Below are 9,318 nucleotides of genomic sequence, written 5' to 3'. Positions count from 1 at the left end.
TGTTTAAACAGGGTTCACATGACACTCAGGTGGATGTAGTTAACTAATCAGAGGCTCACTAAGGTTAATCAACCTGCAGCTGTTGTTCACCTGTTTCTCAAATTTCCAGCGGAACATTCCTCACTAGAAAGGACCGTGATAGCAGGAAACATAGCACCAAGTGAGAAAATGTGGAGCTGTAAAACACTTTGTGCTTTGGATGCAGCAGATTCAGTTTCATCAAAGTGAGCACATGATCAGAAGATCAATATAATAAGCTCTGTTCACTGACAGAAAGTATTTCTTAGTTATATTGTGAGAACCATGAAAAAACCTCCAGAAATCTGTTCTGCTTGGATTAAACTACCCTCTAGTATTTTTATTTTTGCCATATGACCTGTCATGCCTGCTGAATCAATTATGTAAAGTTAAAGTTTTGTATTATATTGTAATTGTTTGTATTATATTGTAATTGTTTGTATTATATTGTAATTGTTTGCATTATATTGTAATTGTCATTGTAACATAATGTTGTTATGATGAGTCACAGCTCATAGTGTTTCCGTAGATGAGCTTGGGGGTAGGATTTAATACGTTTTCTTCCTCCTACTCCCTTTTCAGGCATTCTATGCATGTTACCATATTGGAATGTTTGCTTTTTGCATTGTTATTGAAATCGCCTGAAATGAATGAATAAAAAAAAAACAAAAAAAGAAAACAATAATAATGTTGGTTGTTTTTTTTTTTGCTTTGTCTGATATTTAAAAAAAAACATTCTATATGTTTTGCCTTTTCAATGATATAATGAGAGATAGCTGTGAAAATGTAAGGCTCCAGATTCAGATATTATCATTCAAATATCAGATTTCAGTTTGCAAAACATGCTAAAAATGACTCGATGGGGAATGAAAACCAACAACAACAACAACAAAAACACCTAGGAAAGTATTTGATATGCCAATCTAAAATTTTAGCAATATTCTTATAAATATTCAGATTTTGTGCTATAAACACTTCAGGCTTGAGCAGAAACTGTTCAGAAAAGCTGATGATTTTAGATAAACAACTTATTAGAAAAAGAAACATTCCTGGCATGAGAAGAAGGTTTTCGCTAATTGCCACATCATGCTGGGATAACATGGTTTATCAGGTTTAAACGACACACTGTATAAACAACACCAGTGTAGCCTCTGGGTTTGAAAGGCAGACAAATGCAAAAATGTCTTAAATCTGCATTCTTTCTAATGGCCAGTAGGGGGCGACAAAAACAAGCATGATTGTATAGAAATCCATGAGGAACAGCACTACTTCTCACTTGATTTATTACTTATGTAAACATTTATTTAATAGGTTTATGGTCTTAATGACTAGTTTCCAGCCTCCTTCTATACTCTATGATGGTCCTTTTGCAAATCATGGTCGCATTTAGAGTAAAATAGATCATAAAGTTGGGTATGTTATAGGTATGTTTTAGAAAATATCTTGAAAATTAGGGCCAAAATGCCAAACTCAAGGCTTTAAAACAGGATGCCATCCTGGCCTCTATGTACATCATTTACACACAGTTTATGGTTGAAGTGAACTAGGAGTCAATGCAGCTCGATAGTTGCTCTCTTTAAATCCAAATTTAGGCAAAAAAAAGATTTTCTAAAATTCCTTGGCATTTTTCACAGATTGCTGAGCTAATATTTTGATGAAAAATGTTTTTTAGTTTGAGAAACACGTTCAAAATAGAATAATCTTCCCTTGTGATGTCAAACTTCAGTATTACACTTTTTCATATATTTATTTTCTCTGCTTTCAGATAGTTTTATGTTGCAAATATTGTAGTAAATGTTCCAAAATGGTAACAAAACTCTCTGCAGTGCCAGTGATCCTGCTCGGTGTCATTAATACTAACCTCCTGCTACATTTTTCACTCAGTCCTCTTCTGTTTTCTGTTCATCTACCTGTAATGAATCTAACAAGAGGAATAGAAACTAAACTCATTAGTCATCACGGCGGCTCCACTGAACTGTAGAGCAGGTTTTGTTTTGAGAATGAAGGCAGAAGCTCTCGTTTTTTTTCAGCTGGAAAAAATATTGCTTCCTTGTTCTGACTTTCGGTATCACTCAGTCCATCCACGCAGACAACAGACCCACAGAGGAAAGACTCGACGACCATTGTGACGTACAGGCTGTCGAAGGGCATGCTGGGAGATGTAGGACCGGATTTTGATAAAGCTGACACAATACAAAAAACATTAGAAATCAAAACATTCTAAGAGAGATTGATTAGTGCCCAATTTTGATAACTTGAAACCTCTGAACCTAAAAATTGTCAGTCCTTAAACAATTGCCAAAATGAAATCATCTATCAGAGCCACAGAATGAAAAAGCTGAAAAAATCACCTTACTTTCAACTTTCTAATTGATCTTTTAACCACTCATGCTGTTTAATAGAACAACTGAACCTAATCCTAGAATTACGGTATTTTATTGAAATAGTTTAATTCTACATATTCTATTACAAAGAAATTGCATAAAACAAAAAAATTGTTTTAGATTCCATTTTTTGCACTTCTTTATGCAGTAGTGAACATTCTTCATTCCACTATGATGAGCCAAACCTTTATTAATGTAATCAGAACTACTGTAACCTGAACGGTCCGATTGTGGGATTCATGTGTTTACTGCTATATATTATGGTCTGTTCTCAGAATAGAACAGACCATAAGTCAGTTCTATTCTGCTGTCAGTCAGTTTCTGACTGACAGCATTTGACTCAGCTGCAACCAACATGCAAAAAACTAAGTATTCAGGAGGTTATTTTTTAGCTAAATAAGTGAAATTTAAACTGAATGTAATAAAGTATTTACAGTTGTGTAGAGTCAATACTGGCAACACCTGGGTGCACTTGGGAAAATGTTGTACATGTTGATTCTAGGTTATTTAATAATTTTTAAATGAATTTTCCTTCATGAACAAGCAGTGTTACAAAAAAGTCTTATGATACAGTCCTGGTTCATAAAATACAGACAAAAAACAGAGACACACTCATGAGAATGGCAGACAGATTGTGATTATAGATTGAGTGTACATGGACCAGGTTTGTTCATATGACCCTCCCTAAGTCAAAAGTCGAACTGCTGTCCAATTCAGTCCAGCTTATATTTTATTCCAAAGCTTTCCAGCGGTGTTCTCCATATCTGCAGAAAATGTGTCTTTCCTTCAATGTGGTGTCTATTTTTTCCAGAGCTACAACTTCAGAGATGAGGGATTGATGATAGAGATGCAGGAACACACCCCAGCAGAAGAGGATTTGGTGGCATTTTCTGACCTATTGCCACACTGATGCTTTCACAAACTGTCCTCCAAAGTGAGTTGATTTTGTTGCATTCCCACAAGCAGTGTCAACTAGTACCAGCATGAGTCTTACATTTAGGGCAGTTCGGTGAAACTCCTGACTTGTACTTACTAAAAGTATATGGGGAAATACAAATATTATGCAGAATATTGTACTGTATCTCTTTATATCTGTTGCATATTGAAAACTCTGAGGTTTGCTGGAGAGTCTCATCCCATACGTCATCATCAATCCCACATCTGAGCAGATTACACTAAGATGTTCTTAATAGCACAAGCTTGTTCAAGTTCAGACTGCCTAGTTCAGAAGAGAACTTTGATAAGAAGCGCCTCTGTTCTCTGTGGTCTATAAAGAATGTCTATAGTGGATGTAGTTCTCTGGAGAGTTCCAACAACTTCAAGAAAGTGTTCAACCTGTTCATATTTATAGGAATCCTTGTTGGACATACGGTGTTGGGTTAAATCTACCGTTCTCAAAAAGATCATAAACTCAGGTGAAACCAGCATTTTGCCAGAGTCTAAAATTTGGACCAGCTCCCTGTGGTGATAACTCTGGGTTGTCCAGAGTGTTGTTAGAATGTTTAGTAGATGGCTGTTGTTAAATAGCTTCTTTAATTTCCTCCATGTCCTCAGTTCCTTGAGACGGAGAGGAAGTTCCTTCTCATGCCTATCGAGCAAGTTTTTTTCCCCCATTTTTCTGTAAAATAGACAATAGAAGAAATTCAATTGTTTCTGTGATGCCATACAAGACCTTTTTGAGTTCTTTCTACTTCTAGCCATGGCTGTGCTGTTTTCATAGAGGTGCAGGACTTCATGTTCTAGTAAAAAATGTTTTCTTTATATGAAGCTTTGAGTATTCCACACTGTCAATATCATGTATATTATACTACATCAGCCTGTTTCAGCTCTTCGTTAAAGTTTTATGCTGTTTAAACAGACTGAAATGATCTAGGTTTTTATGGCCAAACTACTCAACAAAACGAAAGGATAGTAACCATTTTATCCACAATTAGCTAAATTTTGACATATTTTATACTGTTGGAAACTTTTGGATCGCCACTGAAATTTGCAATAAAGTTCTGCGGGTTTCATCCACGCCGGGCTGCAGAGGTTTAGACGGATCACATGGACAAGATTCGTCTATTGTTGCCTCCCAGTTCTGTTTTCATCTTAAGTTTATTACAGCGAGGACGACTCGGCACAGCAGCATCACTGTGAGTCATATAAAAACCACAGGGACCTCTGGCCTACATAACTCTGACCTGAAAAAACCAGCGCAAGGGCAAGACGAAACAGCTGGAAGGACGAGAGCGAAGAAGCATGAATACACGAGAGTGTGTTTGTGTTAAACTGTCGGAGAAGGTGTGCAGACGTCTATACATTCACTCAGATATCCATGGAAAAGATGCAAACGTGCTGTCTGCTCTGTAACGGAGTATTTATAGGCTGTCATGAGGTGTGCATATGTTCTGTAGGTATGTCTGCCTGTTTATCATTCTGTGAGCTCTCGTCATTCATAAATCCAGACACAGATTCATAAATTTGACTGTTTTAGCGAGCAGACACACGGTTCGTCTGACCCCGACCACCCCAACTCATAAAACATTTTTCTGTGCGTGTGTGAGTTGGGGATGAGGTAACGATCCAGACGAACTCAAATGATTTATTTCAAGGAAAAAGTCATATTTAACCAAGACTCTCTTTAATAAAAGTGACCACCATCAGTGTTTGGGTTCCTGTAGATGCTGCTGTCAGTCACAACTCTGCCAAGATTATTGCTCTGCCAAAGAACATAGGGTAGTTATGTGATGATCAATGTTGGTTTGTCTGTCTGTTTGTCTGTCTGTTTGCAACATCACTCAAAAATGGACTAAAATATGTGGATGCAATTTTCAGGGAAGGTCAGAAATGACACAGGGACCAATTGATTAGATTTGGTCAGTCATGCAGATAAAAATGAGAAGTTCATGTTGTAAAAATTCAGATATCTTTAGATTTTCAGCCTCTTTCTTGCTGTGAAACTCACCTAACACCATTATGTGTCACAGTTACATTGGTCCACAGAGGAAAAACATAGTGCTGCTAGATTCTGAGATACTTACAGTTTTACCAGGGCTTTCTAAATGAGCATATGTTTTTGTCTTGACGGGCATTTCTTCCTGGGTTTGTTGCACAGCCTCATCCTGTGATTTTCTGCCTCTAATTCTGCATCTGATGCAGCTCAGAGGTTGAACATTTCTGGGAAACCAAATTCATGCACCCAGCTTCCCAAGAAGGAGATGTTCTGATAGCTGCATCCACAAAAAGTAAACATTACTGACACTGTTCCCCTTTTCAGCAAACTAATGAAGGTCTCACATGTCGCCAGAATGAGAAATTTTTTTCAACTCAAAATTACCACAAAGATGGTTCATTTCACCATGACTGGTTGTAGCTCGGCTGGACAGTGTATTAGTGGTTAACACTTTCGCCTTGCGGCTAAAAGATCCCCGGCCTTCCCAGGATCTTTCTGCATAGAGTTTCTATGTTCACCCTGTGCATGCTTCCTCCAGCTTCCTCCCACAGTCCAAAAACATGCTAAGGTTAGTTGGCGATTCTAAATTGTCCGTAGGTGTGAATGTGAGCGCGATTGTTTGTCTGTATATTTAGCCCTGTGACAGACTGGTGACCTGCCCCGGTGAATCCTGCCTTCACCTAAGATTCAGATTCAGAAAACTCTTTTTGTCCCCAGGGGGCAATTAAGTCAGTTGGGATAGGCTCTACCCCCCACGCGAGCCTAATGACGAGTAAGCAGTATATAGATCATGGATATATGGATGGCTTTAGTGTCTGTACCTTTAAATGCAGCTGCTTCTGGCTCTGCCCCCTTCAGGAAGAAAACTCTCTTTGTGTCTCTGATCAACAGCATGGAGCAATTTGCCTTGAACTTTCTTTCTTAGTGGTCATTAAACATTGAAAACATCACTAACTTCACAGCATAGTTGTTTTTAACTCATGTTTAGTGAGTTTGTCGTTGTGTTTCTAAAATCTGTATTTTAGCTGCAGAGCATCAGATTGGAATGGTTCTGAAGTGACTAACACTTCATCCTAATGAGCTGCCTTTCAGTCACTATTTCTTACTTATTTTGTTATCTGTTGAGAACAGCTGTTTAATAATTCAGCTGTATCAAAATACAGCACACATAAGCACAGAGAAGCTAACAGATGCTAACAGCAGCTGAGTTTAGGCTGAACTTGAAGCACAACAAGAGACATGAAAACACAGTTACTCAGCCAGTCATTTACTGTTTTAGTCTTACATTTTTCACCGTTTCTGATTGTTGTTTCTGAGTGCATAAAGACTCTCGTGTTCACTCTCACAGCCAGCACCAGAACTTTTGTTGAGTTTTGCTCATAGTTGAAATACACTCCTAGCTTTTAATTTACATCTCCAAGTTCATGAGACCCAATAAAAGAGGATCTTCACCATACAGGACCTTTAATAATAATCAAAATATTGCAAAATTTCAGCCTCTGTTTTCTTGGTTCATAATTAAGCTCTGATGATGTCGCAAATATTCAAACCCTTCCTTTCGTAACAAGACATGCTTCATTTCACCAAGGCAGCCATATTGAACTTTTGAGCTTTGATTTGAAACTTCAACTTGTAAATCTCCTGTCATTTTAGACTTGTCAGTGTGTCAGAGTAGAATGGCAACTGATTCAAGTTCCAGATGTGTCCAGACCTCCACAAAGTGTCCATGACTTTGACCAACAGGACCCCAAAGCACCCATACTGTCGTCATTATGCAACCCATGGAAGGTCCACAGTTGTTTATTCTTTCTCTTTCAGGCTTTTCTGAAAACCAGTATGATTCATGCCATTGTTGCTTTATATTCTTATATAACCTCAGCAAAGTCACTGAAAGGAAATATGACTGTGCTGGTCTGTTCTTCTAAAATATCCTGTTGTCTGAAGCCAGCATTATGGTTCCAGTACTCATTATTGTTTTGCCTTGGTGGGACACTGATGATGGCGTCTGTCAGAGTTGGTTTCACAATCCTGGACTAACATAAGTGGAAGAACCACAGCAAACCTTCAGCAAAAAGTGTGTTTAGTTACAACTTGTGTGATATTTTTGTAGCTCTGGCCTTCAGTTCTTTTCCCTTGAATAATTTTTTTCATTGAGGTGACATCACTAAAAGACGGTTGGACAGAATAATTACAAGCAGACAGATAAACACAGATGGATGGAGACAAACTTGATTTGATGGTCAGACTACAACTGTATGCATCTAAAATGAGTCTCCTGAAATTCCTGCTCCATTAACCGCGATGCTACTGTCAAAATCATTTTCATTTATATCTGAGGTCACCATAAATGTCCAGCTATCATCTATTGTTCCTAAAACCAATCAGTCTTTAGGGGGTTTTCTTTAAATATCTCCATCAATCTGTCTTCATGATGGCACGAACCCCCCCGCCTCCCCATCACCACCTTATCTGAAGAGATAATCTGAGTACTTCAATCAGCTGTCTGCCTGGAGGCCCACAGGGATGTATCTTCTGTCTTCATGGGCACATGCTAATCAAAGAAGCCCTCTCATCAGTGAGGTCTAATCGCCTCTCTGCCAGCCTTACTACTAAAACGTTCCCTTCCTATTGATCTTACCTTATTGAGATGTGAAATGAGAGTAATCCCGTAGTGCAAAGGAAACCTGTTTGCAACACGACCACAGTTTTACCAAACAGGCATGAGTTTGAGGCATCTTTTTTGATCTGTTAAGTTAATCAGAACCTAGACGGTAAATGGTTCACACTTTTTGGTTTTTCATTCATTGATTCACAAAGAGTTGGGTGGTTCATCTGTCATTTAAGGTGGCAGCTTGGGGTTTAGTGTGTCTGCAGACTTGCAATTAGTGGACAACCCAATCCAGTAACCAAGCGATGGGCACCTCTGGCTTTTAAAATATTTTAATGATGTGTCAAACAGCAAAATTGTGGGACAAAAAGTTTGCACGGATGCCCATTTGGCACTTAACTTCTACGCTTTTGTCTGCACAGCTGACAAGGTCCATTATTCTATGAAAAAGAAAAAAGATGTTGAAAGATTGGAAGTAGATATTGGATTGGTGTAAGATGTTCCAATACCCAGAGCAAGTATCAATAAATTGAGCTCTACATAGCAGGTAGCTTGCCTCCCAAAGCTTTTCCGTACTGTGCACTAAAACTAGCTTTTAAAGTTTTAGTGTTTTGCTCTTTTCAGTAACTGCCAACAGCTGGTTTAGGAAACCACTCATTTTTAATCATCTTGCAGCCAACAACTATGTTAACTGCAGTCTGTTGCCTTTTAGTACATCTGTTACCAAGGTTCTAGCAATTTTAAATTACTACTTACTGATATATAAGTTGCATGTATACGGTAGATTTACATCATATTGTACTAACAAGACATTTACGATCTCCCATTAAGTCTTAAACCTTCTGAAGGCTGAATTTAATGAAGCTCACAGTGAGAATTGCAAGTTATTACGAGATTAAAACACAACATAGACTCTCTTTTTCCTCAAGTGCAGTAACTGGAAGAATCCAGGTAAACAGCATCTTAATAAAAACCTAAATACCAGAAAAACTAAATGATTCTGCTTAGTAGCTTTAACCACCACTTCTAACCATAACTCCTGGTCTTACTGTGTATGAAGTTGTCACTGCATGAGATACTTTTTGACGCTCCGGTTGCTCGCCGTTTGTTGGATGACAAGGCAGGTAACTAAGTTAATATTTTCATTAGTATATTTAGTGTTGGTGCAATCCAGTGTTGGTGTTAAACTACCGTTCAAAAGTTTGGGGTCACTTAGAAATGTCCTTATTTCTGAAAGAAAAGCATTTCTTTGAATTAAGACAACATTAATGATAAATCCAGTGTAGACATTGTTAATGTGGTAAATGACTATTCTAGCTGGAAACGGCTGATGTTTAATGGAATATCTCCATAGAGGTACAGAGGAACATTTC

This window comes from Acanthochromis polyacanthus, chromosome 15 (assembly GCF_021347895.1).
Source record: "Acanthochromis polyacanthus isolate Apoly-LR-REF ecotype Palm Island chromosome 15, KAUST_Apoly_ChrSc, whole genome shotgun sequence".
NCBI lineage: Eukaryota > Metazoa > Chordata > Actinopteri > Pomacentridae > Acanthochromis > Acanthochromis polyacanthus.
This window is presented reverse-complemented; position numbering follows the sequence as displayed.